We start from the raw sequence: 27,508 nt of genomic DNA, 5'->3' as shown, positions 1-27,508 counted from the left end.
GCAGATCAAACGGTTAGGTTGATTTATTTGTTGCTGCATGAAAAATGAGTCCAAAGCATTATTATTAGAGGTCTTCGAAATGCATAAATCGTTGCCGGGATTGTGGGATGCTAGGATAGATGAGTACAAAAACAAATGTGTTTTCTACGATTATTATATTAAAAGTCACTGCTCTTGGTCCTGCTTTGTAAGTTATACATACAATGTTAGCTACAATTTTTCTAAATGGAATTGGTTTCTAGCTTCTGGCGTTTCCAAGGGCTTAGAAAAACCGATTCAAATGTGTGTCCATAGTCGTGTTTAAGTGAACAGGTACTGTGGAAAGAATCGAAGGGGTAGATACATAGAGAGATTCTGACATGAGAGACCTGTGGGACACCATTCCAGCGGCGATACGTACAGAAAGTGGGAAAGTCCACTGACTGGCAAAGGCAGATTATTATGGCCCAGTACCTGCGAACGGGCATCTCGGAAGTGGCGAATCTGTTTGGGTGTTTGCGTGCTGCTGTCGTGAGCATTTATGGACGGACAGTTAAACCGCGACAGCGTGCTCCAGGTCCAGGCCTCAGCAAACAACGTGAACGTCAGGTGCTTTCCTGCTCTGAAAAGCAGCGTGGGCGGCGATCTGCGGCACGTCTGACGACAGAGTGCGACGCTGGTACAGGCGACAGTGTTCCGGATCGAGTGGGTATGGGATCGAGCGAACGGCGGCGACGTGTGGTTCAAAAATGGTTCAAATGGCTCTCAGCACTAAGGGACTTAACTTCTGAGGTCATCAGTCCACTAGAACATAGAACTACTTAAACCTAACTAACCTAAGGACATCACACACATCCATGCCCGAGGCAGGATTCGCACCTGCGACCGTAGCGGTCGCGTGGTTCCAGACTGTAGCGCCTAGAACCCCTCGGCCACTCCGGCCGGCGCAACGTGTTGCCCGGTCAGATGAATCACTTATCTTGTTAGACCACGTCGACGGTCGTTTTTGGATACGCCACTATCCAGGTGTATGGTTGCTCGAAACACGCGCCGCACGAAGGACACACCAGTAGGTGATGTATTACGCTATGGAGGATATTCATCTGCATTCCGACGGTAATAGAAGGCACGCTATGGGCTTAGTGAATGTTGTTTCGGTGCATATGCACGCCTTCATACTGGCATCTTCCAATAGGATAACTGTTCGCATCGCAAGACGAGAATAGTACTATAGTCGTTTGAGGAACAATCCATGCCACACACAATATTTGTTGTGTTGTTCATAGTTTGATTATTTTTTGGTCAGGAGCCCTATGTGATCTTCACTTGATATGTAGCTGGCGCAATCAGGCTGTGTACATCGATCAGCAACACATTACCTATTCATCCCGCGAAGTGTTGCGTACCAATGTATTCCCTCGGCCTTCGATACAGCTGGAATTATGCCAGAGTATGTCTGCGTAGTAAACACTGGCCGGATTACCTTGAACTGACACCTTCAGCATTGCGGATTTTTCAAGGACTGCAGCACGCTGCGCAGATTCGCCACTGAAGAACTCGAGGCAGACTGCGAACCCTGTACAAGAGCCACCTAGTCGCTGCTGCGGCATACGTATATTTCTGTAGGAATGCAAACCGTTTTTATGAAGTTAGCGAAACCATTTCACAGAGTCAATCGTGAATCATCATCGGTAGTAGAAAACTGATCAACCATGCTACTCACAGTGGAGAACTTACGTCAGAGAAAACGACAGTGCCTTTCACGCAAATTTCTGAGGAGGAGTTTCCAGATTTGAAACTGGTACACCTGCCTAATATCGTGTAGGGCCCCCGCAATCATGCAGAAGTGCCGCAACACGACGTGGCATGGACTCGGCTGATGTCTGAAGTAGTGCTGGAGGGTATTGACACCATGAATCCTGCAGAGCTGTCCATAAACCCGTGACAGTACGACATGGTGGAGATCTGTTTTGAACAACACGTTGCAGGGTATCCCAGATATGCTCAATAATGTTCATGTTTATGGAGTTTGGTGCCAGTGGAACTGCTTGAACTCAGATGATCGTTCCTGCAGCCACTCTGTAGCAATTCTGGATATGTACGGAATCGCACTGTGCTGCTAGAATTGCCCAAGTCCGTCGGAATGCGCAATGGACATGAATGAATGCAGGTGGTCAGACAGGATGCTTACCCCTGTGTTAACTGTCAGGCGTATCAGCAGTCCCATTTCACTCCAACTGCCCCACATCATTACAGAGCCTCCCACCAGCTTGAACAGTCCCCTGCTGAAATGCAGGATCCATGGATTCATGAGGTTGTCTCCATACCCGTAAATGGCCATCAGCTCGATACAATTCGACACGAGACCCGTCCGACCAGGCAACATGTTTCCAATCATCAACAGTCCATCGGTATTGACGGGCCCAGGTGGGGCGTAATGCTTTATGTCGTGCAGTCATAAAGGGCACAAACATGACGTTTCGTTGAATGGTTCGCACGCTGACACTTGCTGATGACCCAGCAACGAAATGTGCAGCAATTTGCGAAAAGGCTACACTTCCGTCACGATGAACGATTCTCTTCAGTCGTCGTTGGTCCCATCTTGTACAATCTTTATACGGCCGCAGCGATGTCGGAGATTTGATGTTTTACCGGATTCCTAATATTCACAGTACACTCGTGAAATGGCCGCACAGGAAAACCCCAATTCGTCTCTACCTCGGAGATGCTGTGTCCCATCGCTCGTGCGCCGACTGTAACACGACATTCAAACTCACTTAAATCTTGATAACCTGTCATTGCAGCAACAGTAACGGATCTAACAACTGCTCCGTGCACATGTTGTCTTATATAGATGTTGCCGACCGCAGCGCCGTATCCTGCCTGTTTTTATATCTATGTATTTGAATACGCATGACTATACAAGTTTCTTTGGCGTTTCAATGTGGGTTTCTATTTCGTCCCAGATATGCCAAGTTATGATAATTTCAAGAGTGTATTGAGTAAATCAGAAAGGGAATCTATTTGGACGACCCAGAACCATGGCACTTTCTCGGAGATTCAACTGAGTGAAAACTTTTGAAATTAACTAAATGTAATAGTTATTTGAAAACTGACAATGGATATGTTCCTGATAAATTCATAGTGTTCGATTGTGTGATAATGGAACTGTTCTTACGACAGGACATTTTACAATTGTTCGAAAGAAGTCAAAAAACTTTATACCACACACTTTGACGTCGGAAGCACAGCAGAATGGAGAAAGGTATTTCCTGTTTCAACTGCATTGCTAGCAGACGAAAGTCAAAATACTTATGACAGACTTTTTTTTTAATTGAAAGATAAAAAGCTTCGGTGGTCACCGAAAACTGCAGCGATGGTGGCCGAGCGGTTCTAGGCGCTTCAGTCCGGAAACGCGCTGCTGCTGCGGTCGCAGGTTCGAAACCTGCCTCGGGCGTGGATGTGTGTGTTGTCCTTAGGTTAGTTAGGTCTAAGTAGTTATAAGTCTAGGGGACTGATGACCTCAGATGTTAAGTCCCATAGTACTTAGAGCCATTTAAACCACTTTGCAGTGCTGGTCCTTGAAAGGCTACAATTAAAGCTTTGAAAACAGTATTCCCTGATCACCACTTTCCGGTTGCAATGTTCTCTTCCGCTAATATATTTGGAAGAAAATACAGGAACTAGGATTCACAGAGGATTACGGTGATCTCTGAAGAAGCCCATTTTTTTGCTGCAAGTGCGCTGCTGGTGCACATCTTCCACCAAACAATGTTGATAAAGTGTAGATGGTAATAATGGAGGAATTGTTCAGTGAAGAAAAAGAAAGGTCACGAAATTAGCAAATTATGTGGTCAATCAATGGTTGGGAAATCCTACTACAAGGCAGCCTCAATGTCCGTTAACATTTGAAAATTCAGTACTTTACGGAGTAATAAAAGTAAAGAGGTAAAAAGAGAGATACATACTTGAAGTGACACGGGGTTTTATTGAAACCACAGATTGCTCTTCATGTGACACAAAATGAATGATTAGCATAAAACTGACTTTTAGCGAAGACGGTGTTCTTTATAACGGATGCTCAACATGTCGGCCATCATTCATTAATAGTCGAGGTTGGGAAACTGCCGTCGGATGTTGTCTTTTTGCATCCCTAATGAGGACGTATGATCGCGGTAGACTTGCGACTTCAGGTAATCTAACAACCAAGAACCACAAAGACTGAGGTTGTGGACCTGGGAGGTCAATAATGACGGAAGAGGCGGCACAGCATGAGATCCTCACCAAAAAATGTGCGCAAGAGTTCTTTCACAGTGTAGAAATACGGAGTGGAGAGCCACCCTGCGCCATCCTGCGCCTTCCAGCAGGTGTTGATCGGCCAGGCGAGGGGTGATGCGAGTCTGCAACATGTCGGAGTACTTAATTACTATTAAAAACAGTCTTGATCACAATTTATTTTATAAGGTGACCGGTTTCGACCACTGCTGTGGTCATCTTCAGACCTACAAGATGTATACAAAGCATTAATTAGAGGGCTACAGGCATTAATGAAAATACATAGAGTTATACGGCTATATATGTATTTTCATTAATGCCTGTAGCCCTCTAATTAATGCTTTGTATACATCTTGTAGGTCTGAAGATGACCACAGCAGTGGTCGAAACCGGTCACCTTATAAAATAAATTGTGATCAAGACTGTTTTTAATAGTAATTATTTACAATTTTATTGATCACTGCTGTTCCCATAATGCATTCAAAAGTAATGTCGGAGTACCTCGCACCTGTAAAAGCAGCGTCCCGCATTTTCTCGAAGAAAAATTGATGAGGTAAATCCACGCCACGCTGTGACTTTCTCGTCATGCAGTGGAGCTTCCGTGATATTACTAGGATATTCGGTAGCCTAAATTGTTCAGTTTTGGCTGTTGACAAAACCTCGGAATGTGAAATGGACTTCGTTGCTCCACAGCAAGTTAAGCAACCAATCCTCATCTTCCCCAATTTTCTGAAGCGCCCACACAGCAAATGCTTTCCTCGCCACAAAATAGCTGGCTAACACTTCACAATGATGCTGCATGTTGTACGGATAGCATTGCCGGGTGCACCTCAATGCTCTTCAAACGTTAGTGCGTAGAATCCCGGTTCGACGTGCAACTTGACGAGCGCTGACTTCACCACGAGGAGACGAAGCCGCTAGAGTCTATATTTATTTTTGAACTGTCTGAGCTACAGTGTCACCTGCGTGTGCTCGCTCACTACGCCACCCATCGTCTAAACAATACGTGGTTTCGACTGGTTGGTGGGATGATTTGGAGGGATAGAACCAAGCACCGCGGGTAGGATATGAAAATGTTCGACTAGGAGGAGGAGAGATACCACAGGAGGTTTTAATTTCCACTGCCCTGAATACAGGTTTGACCGCTTCCATTAAAAAACGCACGTTTGAATTCCACAGAGCAAAATACGAGGGTTGTAACTTAAATAGTGGCAACTATTTATTCACAACCGATACAAAAGAGCTACATGTTTGCACCTGTTACTGTCCTTCAAAGTAGTCACCAGCGTTGTATAGAAACCGTTGCCAGCGATGTGGAAGGCGTAGTATACCGTTAGCAAAGACTGTTCTGTTGATGGTGCGAATGGAGCGGTCCACTGCCTGTCGAATCTCTGGAACAGTTCTGAAGCGAATGGTACGAAGTGGTTCCTTCGGAATCAAATCAAAGTCACAAGGACTTAAGTCGTATCACTGTTCGTTTTTGGAGCATCACCTGCGACCAGCTTTGTGAAAGAAGCGGCGACACTTTCTGCACAACCCACCCGTCATTTTGCACGACAACGCGCGGGCGCATACAGCGCAAGCTGTGGCTGTGCTTTTCGGTTGATGGGACTGGGAAGTACTGCACCATCCAACATACGGAATTAAGTCCTTGTGACTGATTTGATTCCGAAGATGAAGGAACCACTTCGTGGCATTCGCTTCAGAACTGTTCCAGAGATTCAGCAGGCAGTAGACCGCTCCATTCGCACCATCAACAGAACAGGCTCTGCTAACGGTATACTACACCTTACACATCGCTGGCAACGGTTTCTACACAACGCTGGTGACTACTTTGAAGGGCAGTGACAGGTGCAAACATGTAACCGGCGCCTGAACAAGATAGTCGTTCTTAACGGCACACGTAAAAGGTAATTTGGCGAGCATCACAAGGAAGCGTTATAGAGCTGTTACTGTTTGCAATTTACATAAATGATCTACTGGATGACATCAGAACCTCCGTGACGCTGTTCGCAGACGATGCAGTTGTCTGCGGGAAGGACTGTAGCGGGAGGGGACTGTAGCGAAAAGAGGAAAGAGCCGCAGGGGTTGCGAACCTATTCTGAAAGTAACATAGTGCGCAGAAAAATTAGAAGAGATCGATCTCTGTTTTATCGCGTTATTGGCTATGGATCACTGAAAACAAGTCCGTGATCCACTTTCACATAGTGCTGCGATCCAAACATAATCACGTTGATTTCTTTCTCGAATTAAGGTTGATGTTTGGTACTAGTAGAGTGCCCTATGTGCCTGCGCTAGTCTGATTTTTTATGTTCTCGTTGCTTCGTCCGTCACGCCTTATTTTTCTCCCAAAGTATCAGAATTCCCTCACTTCTTATACATTGTGGTACCCAATTTCGATGTTAAGCTTATTGCTAATCTCATTTCATTATGTCTCATTACTTTTGTTTTTGTTTCGCTTGCTCTCACCCAGTATTCTATACTCACTAGACTTTTCATTTCATTCAACAGGTCCTGTAATTCTTCCTCTTTCCCACAGTCGATAAGACTGTCATAATGAAATCGTGATATCCTACCACCCAGGATTGCAATGTCCCACCTGAAGCTTTTTTTTTTTTAAATATAGCTGTCATGATTAACAGCAATATATCAAATATTGGACCATCAATGGGTAAAAAAACTGGTAATCATTCATTTGGTTCAATGTCAATTTTTCAACAAGTTCTCGAGTTTTGACGCTGCTTATACCAAATTTCCATCCATTGTTCTGTTGAAAGAAGGAAAGGCAGTTGCCACAGCAGCATCGTCTAGATACTCCAGAGTTTCGAAACACAGTAAATGTTGCATTTTTTTATTGAGCAGTGGAGTAAGCAATCCAGCGAAAAAATCGTATGATCAAAAGTACCCAGGAACCTTTCAGTCGACATTATTATGAGGTGCCTTTATGACGTCTTGAACTCTGGTGGAGGCACAGGCAGTGAGGTGCCTGAATGTATATGTATATGAATGTATATTTCTTATCTGGAACCGCGCGACCGCTACGGTCGCAGGTCGAATCCCGTCTCGGGCATGGATGTGTGTGATGTCCTTAGGTTAGTTAGGTTTAAGTAGTTCTAAGTTCTGGGGGTGATGACCTCAGATGTTAAGTCCCACAGTGCTCAGAGCCATTTGAACCATTTTATATTTCTTAAGAGCCGAAACCACAGGCTGGCTCATCCCAAAGGTGTTCCATTGGGTTTAGGTTGGGACTCCGGACAGGTCAGTTTATTTCAGAAATCTTATTGTTCACAAACTGTTGCTACCCAAATTCTGCTCTATGGCAGGGTGCACTGTCGTGCTCATTTAATAATCGTCCCCAAACTCTTCCTCCACTGTAAGCATTACGCAATGCTGTAAAATGTATTCACATCCTTCGGCATTCCTTAAGCCACGAAAAAATCCCCATACCGTAACATCATCTCCTGTTGGCAATACACGTGAAAACATGTGACGTTCTCCAACCTTTCGTCGAACTCAGATCATTCAGTCTGATTACCACAGTGAGAGTTGGCAGGCCTTTAAGATGCACACAGTGATTTGCCCTCTCTCATATTTATATCTTACTCTGAGTAATTCGATTTGGGGAAGTATAGCCGAGTACGGTCATTACAAGGCTAGTATTCAGAACTCAGAAGATACGAATATTTTCCTCTCTAATTGCATGCGGTGAAAAGTTGCTATTCCTTCACACGCAGACTTCCCACACAGCGTCTCTCGTCACCCAGGTGGTCCGGTGACAGGCGAGTACTGCTGAGCTTGAAAGGGTTATGCCGACGTGCGTGAGGGAGTCGAGTGGATGCTGTCCAGACGCCGAACTTGTCATAAGAGCGGCGGCGACACGTCCTCAGGGACCTGAAGGAGCGGCTCAGCTTAGAGATTCCGTTACTTCGCAGAAACTTACTGACAACACTTTCTGACGGGCTATCAGCGAGGCGTGAGAATGACTTGTGTTCCCTGGCAGTCTTGGCGGGCAAAGTCCAGCGTTTTCTGCAAAATCATAACTGTGATTGGCTTGCCCAGGGAATAGCTCCGTGACGTAGCAGAAATTGGCGCCAAGTATCTCCATTGGTGGAACAGTAGTGCTTCGGCAGTAGAGTGAAATTTCCCACCGGTTTACGAATTGCTGACTGGCACGTTTAACCACAGCCACTGTCGTGGGGGCGGTAATATTCTGTGTTTGGCTTGTATTGGTGCTCTTGGTAGTCGGCTCTCGCCTTTCGGTCACAGTAGGTTACAAGACTGAGTTCTCGCTGCTCTGGACAGCCTGCCCTCCGTTGGCTGTCTAATATACTTTCATTTAATTGTAACTGCTTGACGAAGTTGCTGAAGTTTCGACTTCAACGTAACTTTCCGAGTACAGTTGGCAATTGAGTGTTCTTCATACAAGCGCCCTAGGTTGTCCGTCTTGAGCAGTTTTGGCTAAAGTTGACTGCATCGGTGTTACTGTATGACTTCGCTTGTTAAAATCAATCACTGTACCGTCAGTGATTGTGTGGCGGGCCTTCTTCGTCTCCCTCAGAGGCGTATTTGTGTTGCTAGGAAGTCTTTGGTCTGGAACCAGACCAGGACAATTTGTTTCGGGCTATACTCGCGACATTATCATCACCATGACGGGACGTCGAAGCAACCAGCCATCGCCTCCGGTACGCCAGATCGTGTCCTTGCAGATAAGAAGACAGCTTGGTTATGTACGTCCGCAGCACCGGCAGACTAGGGAATTTTGCTATGTGATAATCAGAGCTCAGCAGAGCGCGCCTGTTCCCGTCTTTTTCTAAAGTGGTTCTGTCTTGGGTGTTCATTGTCTCACTACTGTAGCAGCAGTTAATGTTGGGTTGGCTGTGTGTTTCTCTTAAGATTTGAGTTGCAAGGAATTGGCTCCACATACCACTTGGTCATAAATGTCTCACGCTAGTTTATGGACAACTTCACCTTCACAGAATTTATCTGAGGATCCAATTTGACGTATTGTAAAGGTTTCATGTGTTTTGTTTATTATTTTTATTTTAGTCATAATAAATCAAATTGTTATTTTGGACAGAACTTTCATTCTGTAGATCGGCAGAGCAATCCTTTCATTTCTCACTACGTTAATGAAACTTTCCTTTCTCAAATTAATTTCTATCAAATTAAATTATTACAGGAGCCAAACTATTTTCTACTTCACTTCCAGGGTCGATTACAGTCAGTTCGCGTTTCTTCTTAATCCACGTGCAACAGCAAATTTCTGAGTTAGAAAAGGGGGGCTTAGAGCATCATTTCCATATGAAGATTGTAGAAGTATTTAGTGTTAAATACACTCCTAACCCCGGCACCTCGTAACAGGACACGCTCGTTTTCAGTCATCGACTCTCCATTGGCGTCACTTTTTGCACCATCTCAATCGTCGCTTAGCACTGGCTACAGAAATGCGTCGCTTATGCGCAGTTTCTCGACAATTGTACCCCAATAATAAATTTTTCTCGGGTTTTCAACCGTATCGGGTGTTTAAAGGCCGGTGAACATTGTCAAGTGGTGAATGACCACCTTGTCGTTGTAGCCTCACCGTCATATAGCCGCACTGCTGACTGTGACGTCACTGATGCTCGCTTCCTCGCCAAATATGATAATTTTTTCGTCTCGCGTGCGTCGCGCCCACTTCAGCCTCGCGATGGCCGAGTCCCCAGGCTGTCGGCTTGCTACAGCGTGTTGTGACACCGCCAGAGCTTACGCGATCGCGAGAAGATACCGACGTTCAGTATTGCACACCTCTAACAGTATTGTACACGGCCGGAAAAAAATACAGCATCCTCAGTGACACCTGGTATAATATGTGCGGACTGAAGGGCTGTAGTGCCATCGGCTATCATGTGGCCTGCCTGTGCGCCATCGACTCTGTGCTGAGGTGAACAGTATTTCCACCAGTCATTTTAGGGTACGAGCATGCTCCGCCAGTGAGTACGTACTCCTGCTGAACAGCTTCAACCATATGAATGGGGTCGATTTGTAGGCCTGAGGGAAGCTGGATAGACGAATCGACTGACTGTAGTACGTGTTGCGCACAATGTATCGGTGATGAGTGATCCTTTCAGCTGTCTGTAAAACATTCCTACACCTGTAGACCAGATTCTAGATGTCCGTGTAGTACAGATGTATGCCAAGATCAAACCACTGTCCGAGCAACAGTCGCCGACCGAACATCATCCAGGAAAGAAATCCGGGCGCGTGTTGAATCTGCTGTGTCAACATGGACGAATGGAACCCTCTGTTAGCATCAGGACTAGGATCACGTGTGTCCCGGGCCAGGGTACCCCTGACACTACGACACTGCCAAGCACGGCAACTCTGGTGTCGTGAAAGACTTGACTGGAGGGTGGAATGCTCCCTGCCGTCTTCAGTTATGATAATATGCGCCGTGTACGCGTGTACAGCATAGACCTGGTGAGCAGCCTGCTCCAGAGTGCATTCACTCAAGACACAAACGTCCCACAGCAGGCTTAAGGGGGGAAGGGGGAGCCATCAGTTACAACTCGACGTGTTTCTACAGAGTGAAGCACCCAGTGACCGCCACATTGCACAGATTGTTATTCTCGCGCTCTTCGACATAAAGGTGGTGTGCTTTTTCAACAGACCAGTCCACACCCACATAGGGCTGCTGTGACGCAGTATAATCTTCGTAGTGGCGAGTGTCCTGGTGAGCAAAGTCATCGGTTGATCACGTATGGAACATAGTGAAGTGGGAACTTCCCTGTTCCGCAGAGCTTACAAGAATCATTACCGAATTGCAACAAACGTTGCAAGGTACTTGGGACAAGCTATGACAGAGCACAATTCGGCACATTTACGATCGTTCGCATGCGAGAACACAGGCTTGCGGTGCCGCCAGACGAGGGAACACTGGGTTTTGTTCATGGTTGCACACTCTTCGCTGTGATATATGTGTCTCGCTTGGTCTGAACTAGTTATGATGCATTCCTGCAATATTGAACTGTCTGACACATTACTTCTCAATAAAATGACTTTGTCCTTGTCGGTGTTGCATTTTTTCCGGCAGTTTATATTTCATAATTCTATTATCGAAGTTTGAAAAAATTAAATAACTAATATTTATCGAGTAATATACCATCCCGAAATGCTTCAACTCTTGTGTAGTCATGACCAGATACAAATGCTATGTAATGTCGTGTCATTCTATATAACGTGTATATTGGCTATACGAATAAATCGTATTGCATTGAAAGCATTTGAATATAATGTCATTACATCTTATGAAAGTAAATTGATTTTATATCCTGAAAGGAAATATAAGTTAGTGTACATTTACTCGATTAAATTATTAAAAGGAAAGACAGAATATGAATATTTTGGAGTCGCTCAAGTAGTATACCACATTGCATTATCTAGGAGTAAACAGAGTTTTCCATAGGTTACATGCAGCAAATGAAAGGGAGCTGGACTTACTTTTTCTTCCTTCTCTAAACGAACCTGAAAAGAAAGATACTGCATTAAAAATCAAACGGATTAATGCGTACTACGTATTGGTAAATGCTGCTGATGAAAACACAATAGAACTGCCTCATAAGCAAACCTCATCTTCGGAAATCAGTAATACCGTCGTAGAAGGTAAGTTGTTTGTGATGTGTCTAGGAATCCTGTATTCTCAGTTCGCTAGAAAAACAATCAAACAAATCGTATTAACGATTTCTATTATGGTAAGTACAAATATTTAACTTTGGTTACACAGATCTGTGGCAAGGAAAGGACGACATACAAAATCAGCTGAAGTGCAGTGACTGCTGATCTCCAATTGAGCTACACAGAAATTCTAATGAAGAGGCTACCATGCGTCGGCTAACGAATTGGCTAACGTTGAAGCTGCTATCGAAGTGGGCTGCCACCAACTGGGCGCGGCGCTTGTGTCCTCTTCACACAGGAGCCGCTGCTGGCGCGTTGTCGTCCTGGAGGGATGTCGGCCGGCGGGCGGCTGGCTGGCCTCTTCTCACAGCCGTCTCTTCTCTGTCACTCCAGACTGGCGTGCTGGCGCTGACTTTACGCCGTAGCAGTCTGCACTGTTTACACGGCAGAGTTGCTGCCCGTCAGGGAGACATTTAATACAGCACGCAGACACTCCAGTTCGCAACGATCTTCGCACAGTGTTTTGCAGAAACTGCAACTTCCGGTGTTTGATAAACAGACTAAGAGAAATCTCTTGGACGCCTTGGAGGCCATAACTCACCTGCAGACATCGGCCATTGACGTCCACTTACTTTGCATAAAAGGGCATCAAGGCATCCTTCGTAATGAAACTGTTTATTGCCTCGCTAATAGGAGCATTCTGGAAGGACAGTTTCGCCCAACACCAATCGCATCTACAGGTTTCAACTCGACGCTTAAGAAAGCTACATATCACAACTGAAATTACGACTGGCGTGTATCGCAACACTGAAATGGCGGCCACAGAACCGAACATCTCTTCTCGGCCACGGTTTATCTGGGAGAAGCTTATTAGATATCACGTGACTTCTCTCAGCCGCATGAGACTGGGGCAAGGGTGTTATGCCGCCCACATGCACAGGCTGAAAAATCATCGCTTCTGGACACTGTGATCAAGACACAATGGCGGTGGCTGACCTGAATGACGTCACATTGGCACGTGCCAAGTTTTTAGCCGCACAGGCGATCTTGTACAAATATTGGTTGTGAGGGGCTACTCCCTCAGTACAAGTGTGATTGATTTACTTCACCAGTTCAACGCATATAAGAATTGTTTGCTCAGGAACTATTTTAAAGACGCCTGTATTCAGCTTTGACCTATAAGTAATGTGGATCCTTTTCTCCCATGGTACTAGCCCGATTCTCAAACTGGGACGCCTGTATAAGTCGTCGTGAATGTCATTCTCCTCTGGAACTGGCCCGGCTCCAAACCTGGCTCATGATGTTGTATTATTAATTTATATTCCAAACTTTTCTTTGTACTTCACACTCTTACCATTGTCCTGTTGCGAGAACTGCATTGACATTAGCTTGGCACCGTTGTAATTACCGCTGGCTGTCAAGCGTTCGTCATTTAGTGTCTTCATATTACACTACTGGCCATTAAAATAGCTACACCACGAAGAAATGAAGATGATAAACGGGTATTCATTGGACAAATATATTATACTAGAACTGACATGTGATTACATTTTCATGTAATTTGGGTGCAGAGATCCTGAGAAATCAGTACCCACAACAACCACCTCTGGCCGTAATAACGGACTTGATACGCCTCGGCATTGAGTCAAACAGAGCTTGGATGGCGTGTACAGTTCATCGAGAGTAGTCACTGGCGTATTGTGATGAGCCAGTTGCTCGGCCACCATTGAGCAGACGTTTCCAATTGGTGAGAGATCTGGAGAATTTGCTGGCCAGGGCAGCAGTCGAACATATTCTGTATCGAGAAAAACCCGTACAAGACTTGCAATATGCGATCGTTCATCATCCTGCTGAAATCTCGGGTTTCGCAGTAATCGAATGAAGGGTAGAGCCACGGGTCGTAACACATCTGAAATGTAACGTCCACGTTCAAAGTGCCGTCGATGCGAACAAGAGGTGACCGAGACGTGTAACCAATGGCACCCCATACCATCACGCCGGGTGATACGCCAGTATGGCGATGACGAATACACGCTTCCAATGTGCGGTCACCGCGATGCGACCACCATGATTCGGTAAACACAACCTGGATTCATCCGAAAAAATGACGTTTTGCCATTCGTGCACCCGGGTTCCTCGTTGAGTACACCTTGGCAGGCGCTCCTGTCTGTGATGCAGCATCAAGGGTAATCGCAGCCACGGTCTCCGAGCTGATAGTCCATGCTGCTGCAAACGTCGTCGAACTGTTGGTGCAGATGGTCGTTGTCTTGCACACGTCCCCATCTGTTGACTCAGGGATCGAGCCGTGGCTACACGATCCGTTACAGTCATGCGGATAAGATACCTGTCATCTCGACTGCTAGTGATACAGGGCCGTCGGGATCCAGCACGGTGTTCCGGATTACCCTACTGAACCCACCGATTACATATTCTGCTAACAGTCATTGGATCTCGAGCAACGCGAGCAGCAATGTCACGATATGATAAACCGCAATCGCGATAGGCTACAATCCGACAAAGTTGGAAACGTGATGGTACGCATTTCTCCTTCTTACACGAGGCATCACAACAACGTTTCACTAGGCAACGCCGGACAACTGCTGTTTGTGTATGAGAAATCGGTTGGAAACTTTCCTCATGTCGGCACGTTGTAGGTGTAGTCACCGGCGACAACCTTGTGTGAATGCTCTGAAAAGCTAATCATTTGGATATCACAGCATCTTCTTCCTGTCGGTTAAATTTCGCGTCTGTAGCACGTCGACTTCGTGGTGTAGCAATTTTAATGGCCAGTCGTGTACATTAAGAACTTCTGTTTGTGCACTACTGTGGAAATTGCAATTACGACAGTACGGCACTTTCGTAACTATTGTCTGTCGGCTGTATGGTCCTTGCTGCCGAAAGCCAAAAATAAATAGGTAAATAATAGTAATACAAATATCGAAGGGAAGTGTGGGAAGCAAAAATTGTACAGGGCGACCCAGACTTTCATATCTTCCACAGGTAAAGATGTCTCTACAGGTGAGGCTAGCATGTAGAACTGCAAGAAATCAGTCTCCGTTTGGAGACGGTGACGACGACTAGGCTCGTGACCCACTGGGAAGAGCAGCCCTGCGGCCGCCGCCTCTCCCAGAAGGGCGCGGCCTCTGGCAGACTTCCAGGCCTGACCTCCCGCAACCCACTGTGCGTGGCTGGTGTCTGCGGCGCAAGTAACGATTTGCGGCTGGCCGCCACCTACTGCCGCAGGCCACAGCGCGCCTTACGCACCACTCCGGGTCGCCGCGTATCCTCTTTACTTGACCCACATTGAAGTTCGTAATCTCGTTGGCCTTGCTACGACCACCAGTGGACCTACTGCAGAAAATTATCGCGACAGATTAAGGGGGGTAGGACGTCAAACGGGCTGACTTGGAGCAGGAGAGGCATCACAGGACATTTTAATTTCCACTGTCTATACTTCTACAAATAAATTCATAAAACTTTGTCAGGATCACCAGGAAGGATTCAGGATTCACACTCATTGCAGGAAGTTCGAAAACATAACAAAATAATTTTTTTTTACCTGCGAAATTTCATCATTTTTTCACTTACTAATGGCTGCCTTTGTTGCTATAGGCACACTTTTCTTCATAAGTTAGAGAGATTCTTCGATGAATTTTGCACATCATACATACCATACTCACAGGTGTATGAAACGCTAGAAATTTTATTAGATAAAAAATAAGCCCTCGGTCACAAATATTAAATCAAAGTTGACCAGGTTTCGACACTACTATGAGCGTCGTCTTCAGAATTAAATTTTCTAAAACATAATAGGTATATCAGACATTAATAAACTAAAATATGTACTGACTGGAAAGAGATGCAGTACTTAGAATTTATTTAATTTATGAGAAAACGAATGAACTGCTATATTTTAAACTTCATGCTTAGGAAGAACACAAATTTTATAGTTAATTACCTCAATTTTTACCAGTTTTTAATAGATTTGGAAAATTCTAGAGTTTCATACAACTTTAAGAATGGTTTGTATGCTGTGCCCAATTCGTCGAAGAATCACTCTTACCTATGAAGAAAAGTGTACCTATAGCAAGAAATACTGCCATTGGTAAGTGAAAAAAATGGAATTTCACACGTAAAAAAAATTACTTCGTTATGTTTTAGAATTCCACTGCTATGAGTGTAAATTCTGAATCCTTCCTGGTCATGCTGACAAAGTTTAATGAATTTATTTGTAAAAGTATAGACAGTGGAAATTAAAATGTTCAGTGGTGCCTATACTGCTCCAAGTCGGCCCGTTTGACGTCCTACCCCCCCTTACAGCGCTCTATTGGCCTATGTAACACGGTTGTCCAACCTATCCTCTTGTATAAACGAGGCCTTCAGATTCAAACACCGACGTTTCCACTTCCGATAATGTTTTCACGGAATCATCGAAAGCTGTTGCAAAGCACATTTATTCACAGAATACTAGTTTTGGCATGTGAGCATCTTTAAGTCTGGGATTAATACGACATAAAATTCAGGGAAGGTATCTTGGTGTCAAATGCATAGTTTTTAGAATTCCATACGTCAATAGATTCAAACGAAAGCCTTATGGTATCACTTTGTTGTCTGTTTGTCAGACTTCTGAGACCTCTTTTTTCTGAGAAATGGCTAGGAGCATCAACTTAAACCTTGTATCACGTATTGAGATCTACGAACCTTTGACGGTATAAATAATTTAAGCTTGTAAGTCAATACAATCGAAAGATATGGCCATTTCTGTCATCTATTTCGATACTCGGAAAGTCACTCACGATAACCCACAGATGAATTGTCCGCATACTTGCCGAGCATGGTGGTCTAGCGCTGACGGGCGTGCCTACAAACCGAGAGGCCGCGATGCACTGCAGGCAGTTTCCGTTTCTCAGAGATGTGATGAGTCACCAGAAACAAAACGTGGTTCGGATTACACTTCAAGTCCCCCTTTCACGGTTGGCTAACTGGGTGGGTTAGGAACATGAAAGTCGCCTAGTGGTGTCCAATGGAAAGACTAGAACCAGGCCATTGATCCATATGAAATTATTATTATAATCTATGCACTTAATAACATTTGTAGGGAGCCCTCAGGAAGTGAGTCCTACTCCCACCTGTCCAGCTTTTTTTTTAATTTTTCTTTTTCTTTAAGTTTCCAACGTGCTTCCGCAGTGGTTACAACGGCTCCCGTCAGATCATCGAAAATAAGCGCTGTCGGGCTTGGTTAGTACTTGGATGGGTCACCGTCCAGGTGCAGCACAGGTCACGACAAGGGCCGGGACAGCGGTACGCTCACCACATGCCCCTCTGTACCCGCATCTGGTGATGCCTAACTGCTGAGGATGACACGGCGACCCGTCAGTACCGTTGGGTCTTCAAGACCTCTTCGGACGGCGTTTTATTTTTTTATTTTTATTGGCAGTCTCTATGCAACACACGTGCGTCCATTATCTTTTACAGTTTTCATTGGTCACTAAATACGAAAATCGTCAGCCTTGACGCCCCCATTGTATACCTGTAGTAGGGCTCATGAGAATATGGCAGAAGAATTAGGGCGCATACAGATGAATAGAGACAGCCATTTTCCACCCTCGTTCAATCCGCAGATGGAATGGGACAGGACTTCAGTACAATTGGTACAGAGTACCCTAAGACAACACGGTGCAATGACGTGTGAAGTATATAATAATGCAGATGGAGATTTCTACTATTATTGTTATTATCACAACGAACATTTCACTTGTTCTTCCGATAGTTCACTCATTAACGTCATCGCTTCCTCATCAAACCGTTGCATTTAAACTGTTCTGGTTTGTTTTTCGCCACTCGGCTCACTCTGAAATAACGCTGGTCGACAGTGATTGTGTTCAGAGTTCTACGTCTACATCTACAAGACTACTATCCAATACACAATTAACTGTTTGGCAGAGGGTTCTTCGTACCAAGTTTCGTCCATTCCTCTACCATTCCATTCTCTATCAACTCGTGGATAAAATTAACACCTAAATCTTTCTGTAGGAAATCTGATTTCTCTTATTTTATTTACATAATCATTTCCCTCTATGTAGGTAAGCGATAGTGAAATATTTTCACATTCAGCGAAAAAAGTTGGTGAATGAAATATGGTAAAAGGCTCTCTCCGTAAGGAAAATCGCCTCTGTTTTAATGACTGACATCCAAGTGTTTATCATATCCGCGACACTTCCTGCCCTACTTCGCGATAATACAAAACGAGCTGCCCTTCTTTGACATTTTTCGAAGTCATACGTCAGTTCCGTCTGGTAAGGATCCCGTATGCCACAGCAATACTCTAGGAGGGACGGACGAGCGTAGTGTAGGCAGGCACTCTCTTTACTAGACCTGCAGCATCTTCTAAGTGACCTGGCAATAAAAAGAAGTCTTTCGTTTCCCTTCCTCACAACATTATCTAGGTGATCGTTCCAATTCAAATTGTTCGTGGTTGTAATTATTAGGTATTTACTCGAATTGGCAGGCCTTAAATTTGTATGAATTATCGTGTAATCGAAATTAACAGGTTTCTTTTAGTACTCGTTTGGATCGTCTCACCGTTTTTCTTATTGAGAGGCAGTTGTCAATTTTCGCACTATACAGATATAGTGTCTAAGACTTTTTCAATTCGTTTTGATCTTCTGATGACTTTACTAGACGGTAAATGCCAGCATCATCTGCAAACGATCTAACAGGGATGCTCAGATTCTCTCCTAAATCGTTCATCTAGATTAGGAGCAGCAGAAGAGCAACTTCCTTGAGGAATCCCAGGTATTACTTCTGTTTTACTCTTCGATTTTTCGAGGTTACTATGTGCCGTGATCCCTCTGACAGGAAATCACGAATCCAGTCACACAACTGAGGCGATTCTCCATGGGCACGCAATTTAGTTAGAAATCTTGCGACACACAGTGTCGACAGCCTTCTGGAAATCTGGAAATTGTAGAATCTATTCAAGACCCGCTGTTGATAGCACTCATTACTTTGTGGCAATAAAGAGCTAGCTGTGTTACACGAACGATTTTTTCTGAATTCGTGCTGATGGGGTGAAAACAGACCTTTTCCTCTGAACGTTAGTGATATACGTCTGTAATTGGGGATTTCTTCTGTTTCCTTTCCTGAGTATTGGTATGACCTGTGCAACATTCCAGTCTTTTGGTAAGGATCTCCCATCGAGCGAGCTGTTGTATATGATTACTAAGTACGAAGCTATTACATCAGCATAGACTAGAAAGAAACTTATTGGTATTCACTCTGGACTGGAGGTCTTGCTTTCATTAAGTAATTTAAGCTTGTAACATGCTTTCTACTGCCAGTAACACAAATCCCTGGTGGAAGAGAGAACGTAAGTAGACTAGCTAGCTCAAGATCATTACCTTTCCTTCTATGTACATTGCACGGTACGATGTTGCCAATGGCTCCTCCTTGTGTTCGGTGTTTTAATGGCAGCCTGTGCATACTTATTACGAGTTCCTGTTCCAGAATTTACCATTGTCACGGAAAAACACCCTTCAGAAACCTACTGAGATCTACACACATGACTAGCGCTAACTAGAGACGCCCTCTCACAGTAAGTAACTGTGCACTCGCACCAGTAGTGATAATCAACGCAAAAAATAATAACCCATCCGAGATAATGAATCAAAGGTTTCACACTGCTGAAGTCAAACAGTAGCAACTGGGCAACACAAACAAGAAAACGAAAATGCAATGGATGAGAATAATCTCTGTGCATCATAAACATCACAAACAATCGTTGCCAAAAGATATGATAGAAACAGGAATGATTCCCCTTACTTCTCATAGGTAGGAATTCTGAATAACGGCGTCTGAATGTAAGTAGCATTCGACAGTTGACTACGATTGTGAACCGACAAAATAGTCTAGCAGTAAATGTCTGCTCAACTCATAACTGGTGAAAATAAGTTGTCCACAGACAGTGACCTAACACTGGACTTTCCCTAACTCCAATGACGCAAACATTCTCATCAAAGGATGCAGTCGTCCGCCACAAGAGGTGATGCGGCAAACAGCTGCCATTTACCTGTCTTCACAGAGTCCGTGGCTACACTCGCTCGCTGCACCAGGTTCTCTATCTGGCTGTCCAGCTCGGCACGCCTGTCTTCCATCTTCCTCAGCAAAATGCTCCTTGGCCGGGAGTCTCCATCAGAATCGCGCCAAAAATGGCCTTCTGCAAATGAGAGTGACTCCGTGCTTTTTCCGCACCAACTGAATCATTTTCTACCAACACATAAACTCCCTTCATCTTCTACGCAACATACAGTCAGCCAATCGAAGCTTTCCCCGCAAAAACGAGGCAGCTCTACGATTACTTCTGACACCATAAGCACACAGCCAATCAAGTTGAGTTTTACCATGTTCAGCGTGATATAAAAAAATCTGGCGCCGCGCTACATCTACATCTACATCCATGCTCTGCAAGCCACCTGACGGTGTGTGGCGGAGGGTACCTTAAGTACGCTATCGGTTCTCCCTTCTATTCCAGTCTCGTATTGTTCGTGGAAAGAAAGATTGTCTGTATGGCTCTGTGTGGGCTCTAATCTCTCTGATTTTATCCTCATGGTCTCTTCGCGAGATATACGTAGGAGGGAGCAATATACTGCTTGACTCCTCGCTGAAGGTATGTTCTCGAAACTTCAACAAAAGCCCGTACCGCATTACTGAGAGTCTCTCTTGCAGAGTCTTCCACTGGAGTTTATTTATCATCTCTGTAACGCTTTCGCGATTACTAAAGTATCCTGTAACGAAGCGCGCTGCTCTCCGTTGGATCTTCTCTGTCTCTTCTATCAACCCTATCTGGCTCTCAACAGAGCAGTATTCAAGCAGTGGGCGAACAAGCGTACTGTAACCTACTTCCTTTGTTTTCCGTCTGCATTTCCTTAGGATTCTTCCAATGAATCTCAGTCTGGGATCTACTTTACCGACGATTAATTTTATATGGTCATTCCATTTTAAATCACTCCTAATGCCTACTCCCAGACAATTTATGGAATTAACTGCTTCCAGTTGCTGACCTGCTATATTGTAGCTAAATGATAAAGGATCTTTCTTTCTATGTATTCGCAGCACATTACACTTGTCTACATTGAGATTCAATTCCCATTCCCTCCACCATGCGTCAATTCGTTACATATCCTCCTGCATTTCAGTACAGTTTTCCATTCTTACAACCTATCGATATACTGCAGCATCATCCGCAAAAAGCCTCCGTGAACTTCCGATGTTATCCACAAGGACATTTATATATATCGTGAATAGCTACGGTCCTACGACACTCCCCTGCGGCACACCTGAAATCACTCCCACTTGGGAAGACATGTCTCCATTCAGAATGATATGCTGCGCTCTGTTATCTAGGAACTCTTCAATCCAATCATACAATTGGTCTGATAGTCCATATGCTCTTACTTTGTTCATTAAACGACTGTGGGGAACCGTAGCAAATGCCTTGCGGAAGTCAAGAAACACGGCATCTACCTGGGAACCTGTGTCTATGGCATCTGAGTCTGGTGGACGAATAGCGCGAGCTGGGCTTCACACGATTTTCTTCTTCGAAACCCATGCTGATTCCTACAGAGTAGATTTCTAGTCGCCAGAAAAGTCATTATGCTCGAACATAATTCGTGCTCCAAAATTCTACGACCGATCGACGTTAGAGATATAGGTCTATAGTTCTGCGCATCTGTTCGACGTCCATTCTTGAAAATGGGGATGGCCTGTGCCCTTTTCCAATCTTTTGGAACGCTAAGCACCTACGGTACACCGCTGCAAGAAGGGGGCCAAGTTCCTTCGCGTACTCTGTGTAAAATCGAACTGGTATCCCACAGGTCCAGCGGCCTCTCCTCTTTTGAGCAATTTTAATTGTTTTTCTATCGCTCTGTCATCTATTTCGATATCTACCATTTTGTCATCTGCGCGATAAGCTAGAGAAAGAACTGCAGTGCAGTCTTCCTCTGTGAATCAACTTTGGTAAAAGACATTTGGTATTTCGGCCTTTAGTCTTTCATCCTCTGTTTCAGTACCATTTTGGTCACAGAGTGTCTGGACATTTTGTTTTGACCCACCTACCGCTTTGACATAAGACCAAAATTTGTTACGATTTTCTGCCAAGTCAGTACATAGAACTTTAGTTTCGAATTCGTTGAACGCCTCTCGCATAGCCCTCCTCACACTACATTTCGCTTCGTGTAATTTTTGTTTGTCTGCAAGGCTTTGGCCATGTTTATGATTACTGTGAAGTTCCCTTTGCTTCCGTAGCAGTTTTCTAACACTCGGTTGTTGTACCACGGTGGCTCTTTTCCATCTCTTACGATCTTGCTTGGCACATACTCATCTAATGCATATTGTACGATGGTTTTGTACTTTGTCCACTGATCCTCAACACTATCTGTACTTCAGATAAGACTTTTGTATTGAGCTGTTAAGCACTCTGAAATCTTCTTTTTGTCACTTTTGTTAAACATAAAAATCTTCCTATCTTTTTTAATATTTCTATTTAAGCCTGAAATCACCTATGCTGTAACTACTTTATGATCGCTGATTCCCTGTTCTGCGTTAACTGTTTCAAATAGTTCGGGTCTGTTTGTCACCAGAAGGTCTAATATGTTATCGCCACGAGTCGGTTCTCTGTTTGACTGCTCATGGTAGTTTTCAGACAATGCACTCTGTTGTGGGAGCCAGTGTTGTGCCCACTCCATTTTCTCCACAGTCAATGCCCTGCACTGGCTATCAGAAAAGTAAGGTCTACCACCCCTGGCGTGACGAATGTGTACTTTCACAGGCTCGCCGCCCCTGCGGGGTGCGGCGACAGCTTTCTGTGTGGGAGGCGAGCCTATTGTGCGGCCTGCCCACCGGAATGGCCGGTTCTCTGAACGACCACCTGTCTCTCTGCCTCTTGCGGCGGACCACTGCCTGTTAACGAAGTTACAGCCAGCCTCGACTCACAGCAGAAAAAAATTATTCCTTGCCCGAAAATCAACTCGTGCACACATGCTGCTTAATGTACACAAACCGTTGTCAACCTCTTATGAAAAGAGACTGTGAGGACACAGCTGCATAAAAGATAGCGCAAATGAAGTCTGAGAAGTCAAATGGAGGCCTTTCACATGATGACCTTCTTTGACTGCGGGGGCACTCGCTTGTCGAGTTCCCCGCACGTGGAATTACAATCAATGCGCAGCTTTATGAACGCACTTTGCGGAAACTGTGGCAGAGCATAAAATCAAAACACCCAGGAATGCTGTCAAACGGAATCATCCTGTTGCACGATTTAACTCCCGCCTCCACCCTGTCAATCGGATGAAGGTTACGCTTAAGTGATTTGGTTGGGAAACACTGCGATATCCTCTGTGCATGCCGTGCCTTTCACTGTGTTATTTTCACTTCTTTGGCGTCCTGAATAAAGACATGCACGTCGACGAAGAAGCTACAGTGGGCGCGGTTGCGGCTATATCAGCGGCCAACTGTGTTCTACTAAACAGGAATAGATCGTCTCGTTCCCCAGTGGTATAAATTTCTTAAACAGTGATGTGGTTACATCTGAATGGAATCTTTCAATGGTCCCTTTGTTCCGGGTGTTCGATTTTTATTTGACTACCCCTTATAGATTTCTTTAAGATTAGAGTAACTATTTTACTTCTCCATTAGTTTCACATGATGACTGACAAGGAAACTCTAAAGAAGATGAGAACTACTGAGGAGATCACTGGCGCGTGACCCACTGCCAACTCTTTGAAATTATTCTTACTGTGGATGAGACGTCGAGAAGAGCGTGGTCCTTACATGCAACTGCATCCATCGTATTCTGTCTGACACACATATGTGCTGTCAAAGTTTAAGGCAAACAGAAGCTTACGGTGACAGTTTACAGCAGCATTATAAGTGATGTCGAAAGCTTTATCAAATTATATTTGCATAAAGGTTATTAAATTCGCACACGAAGTTGAAAAATTCCAGAATTCTGCAGTTTCTGTAGGTAAGTACTTGTAGGGCAGACACAGTGTACCTGACCTGTCTCCTATGCATCGTCAGGTGCATTTTCTCTGCTATTTTGGCAGATATTTCCAATTCAGTTTTTGCAGTGAGAGAGTTCTGGACCAAAAGCATTTTTTTTTACATTCCCTGTACTAAAAGCAAGCGTACATGTGTTATTTGTAGTGGTTAAACCTGATGACGTGCCACTGATATACAATGGAGAGAGTACAGGACTTAATATCGAAACCTGGGGGACGCCTAATACTGCCTGCCCCCATTGTGACTTGACGGCGAGACGTCAGGTACGTGCGAAAGCACTGCACAGCACTGGCTAGAAATTTAGGCTGCTATGTTTGGCAACCAAAATTTCGAAGTCGACAGTGTCAAGCCATTGCCGAAGTTTAAGAAGCACATGATAGTCGCCTCTTATGCACCCATGGCAAGCTTCTGGTCATCTGTTATTTTTATTAAGCAGATATTGTGCTCCAATATTTTCAGAAACGTGACTGGTGTTCGTCGAGTAGGTTGTTTATAGAGCACTCTGTGTAGTTCGTTACCTGGTCGTGGACTGTATACTCCAAGGCCTTGGACAGTGCTGAAAAAATGCAAATAAGTCGGCAGTCAGAAGTTGTTGCGGCAACGTCCTTTTTAGGAATGACTTAACTAGTCCCTGTTTCGAGGCCTCAGGGAAAACACTTGTGATTAAGGTGTGGTTGAAATATCTGTTATATCGGGCAGTAGTGGGTCAGTAATAAGCTTCATCATTTGGATTGTGATATCATCGTGTCCAGTTGATGCTGATGTAATACGCACGATGGCTCTGCAAGCAACATGCTTTAGGATTTTTCGTGGCTACAATCATTTACGCTCATGAAATAATCAACGAGTTTCTGTCTCACTTGCGGTTCAGTTGTGGTTGTAGCTGATGTAAAATACCAATTCGGTTTTTCGTCTCGGGCAATGGGATCAACTGCAGCTTTTACTTGGCTACACCAAGACCACGCAGGTTTCTCCATGGGGCAGCTAGTCTACTTCTGTTGTTGGTTAATGTGTGGCCATGTCTGAGTTAACCATTTCTAACACCTTGACTAACTGTTCCGTTTCTGCTTGTAAGCAATATCATTTTCAGAAGAGAGGCGCTGTTTGCATAGCCGATGTTCAGCGTCCCTGAGATACATGAACTGTTTTAGGTTTTCAGTTCAGGTTTCCTTCCTGCTTTTCCAGTATTTAGAGGAGCATATTTTTCATATAGTTGAGTAAGTTTGTTAGTAAATTCATGAAGTTTTTCGTTTATGTCCGAGAAGGGAATAGAGGACGCCGCCCACCCTATTTCTTGCGCCACAGCTGCAAGTTCAGATAAATTAATGAGTTTGAAGTCTCGGTAGGTATTCAGTTATGGTTTCTTTTTGGAACTTATAGTGAGTACGTCATGAAAATTATGTCTTGGGCGGACATAACAGGTGAAAATATTTGAAGGGTACGAATTACTCTGTTTGCGGATCTCGCTGCAAACATATCGGTGAGAGTGCGACTACCGTTCGTAAGATGCGTAGGAGCAAGCTGAAGTAGCGAGACATTTAAAGAAGAAAGCATCGACTTAAATTTAATTTCACTCAACGAATGCGTTAAACCTTTTCCCAATAAACAGCCTGCCGGAGCGGCCGAGCGGTTCTAGGCGCTACAGTCTGGAACCGCGCGACCGCTACGATCGCAGGTTCGAATCCTGCCTCGGGCATGGATATGTGTGATGTCCTTAGGTTAGTTAGGTTTAAGTAGTTCTAAGTTCTAGGGGACTGATAACCTCAGCAGTCAAGTCCCATAGTGCTCAGAGCCATTTTTTGGACCCAATAAACAAATCTTGTCTTCAGTAATTTCTACATCATCGCCTGAAAATGTCTGTCATCACATGTTCCTCTAAAGAACAAGAAATTCTGAAAAAAATCCGTGATGGGGTATACATTTGGATAGGGTTTTCCATTACACCTCAAGCACACTGTAAGATCGGTTGACAGTTTTAAATATTATTTCCCGTGTCTGGAAGACATCATTATTAACAGTTGTAAAGTCATATAAAGCCGTAGTTCAGGTGCTACCCAGGGAAGTGTATTGCGACATTTGCTGTTCACGATGAATGCCTTGCAAACGGTACTGATAGTTACTTAAGACTTTTTAGAGATGATGCAGTTACCTATAATGAAGTACTGCCTCAAAACAGCTATGCAAACATTCAGTCAGACCTCGATAAGATTTCAAAATTGTGCAGAGCTTGCAAACTTTCCTAATGGAAAACTGTGCACTTTACAAAATGAAAAAAAATGTAGTATCCTATGACTGTAGTATCTACGAGTGGCAACTGGAATCGGTCAGCCCACACAAATACCTGTATACAACAATTTGTAGGAGTGTAGGCTCACTCGCACGTAAGCCAGGAGGCAGACTTCAGATCACTGACATAATACTAGGGAAATGCAATGAATCTACAAAGGTAGTGGCTTACAAAACACTCGTACGGCCCATCCCAGAATATTACACAAGTGAATGGGGCAAGTACTAAGCAAGACAAACAAGAGATTTTGAATTACCACGAAAAAGGCAGCAGGAGTGGTCACACGTTTGTTTGAGCCCAGGGATAGTGCGACGGACGTGCCGGAAGAAATGAACTGCCAGACACTTGAGAATAGATGGACTCTATCCTGTGAAAGACTTCTTAAAAAGTTTCAGGAAACAACTTAAAGTGAGGAATCTGTTATGCTACAACCCATTACCTACGCTTCTCTAAGGATCACGAAGACAAGATTAGACTATTTTTTGTTGTTCCGTCATCTGACTGCAGATTTTTATTCATTTATTTTACACAATCATGATTTCGGCTTTACGGCCATTCTCAACGGCAATTTGAAATCTCAAAAAGAGTCCGAACTGCCTAAATGGAGTATCATCGTGGAAATAACATCTGTCTGATCCTAAAATCAGTCGTCGTATTAAAGGACATGTGTTTATATCAGAGACACATAATGCGGCTGAAACTGTGGGTAGTAAATAAACATTAACGAACTGTAATGCGTACTAATGTTTGTTTGTTATGTACAGTTTTAGCCATATTACGTGTCTTTACTATGTACTCATAACCTTTAATGCTACGACAAGTTTATAAGACAAGAGAAATGTTATTTTGACCATGACATTACATCTAGCAGGTCGCACATGTTTTGCTATTTCGAATTGCACTTGAGGATGGCGATAAAATCTAAACCATGATTGTGTGAAATAAATTAATACAAATCTACTGTCAAATGGCGAAAATATCTTCCAGAAAGTTCAGTATGACTGTGGTCCCCCACGAAGGGAAAATTATTAAGATTCAACTACTTACAGAGTACACACAATCGTTTAATCAATCATTTTTCGCTCGTTCCATACGTGAATGTAATGAGAAGGAGCCCTAATAACTTGTACAACAGGAGGACCCTCTACTACGCACTTCACATTGATTTGTAGAGAACGTATGTAGATGCTCACACTTGTGTAGCTACGTTGTTGTTGTTGTGGTCTTCAGTCCTGAGACTGGTTTGATGCAGCTCTCCAT

The sequence above is a fragment of the Schistocerca piceifrons genome, chromosome 8 (assembly GCF_021461385.2).
Source record: "Schistocerca piceifrons isolate TAMUIC-IGC-003096 chromosome 8, iqSchPice1.1, whole genome shotgun sequence".
Lineage (NCBI taxonomy): Eukaryota > Metazoa > Arthropoda > Insecta > Orthoptera > Acrididae > Schistocerca > Schistocerca piceifrons.
The sequence above is the reverse complement of the archived record's forward strand: the minus strand, read 5'-3'. Positions refer to the sequence as shown.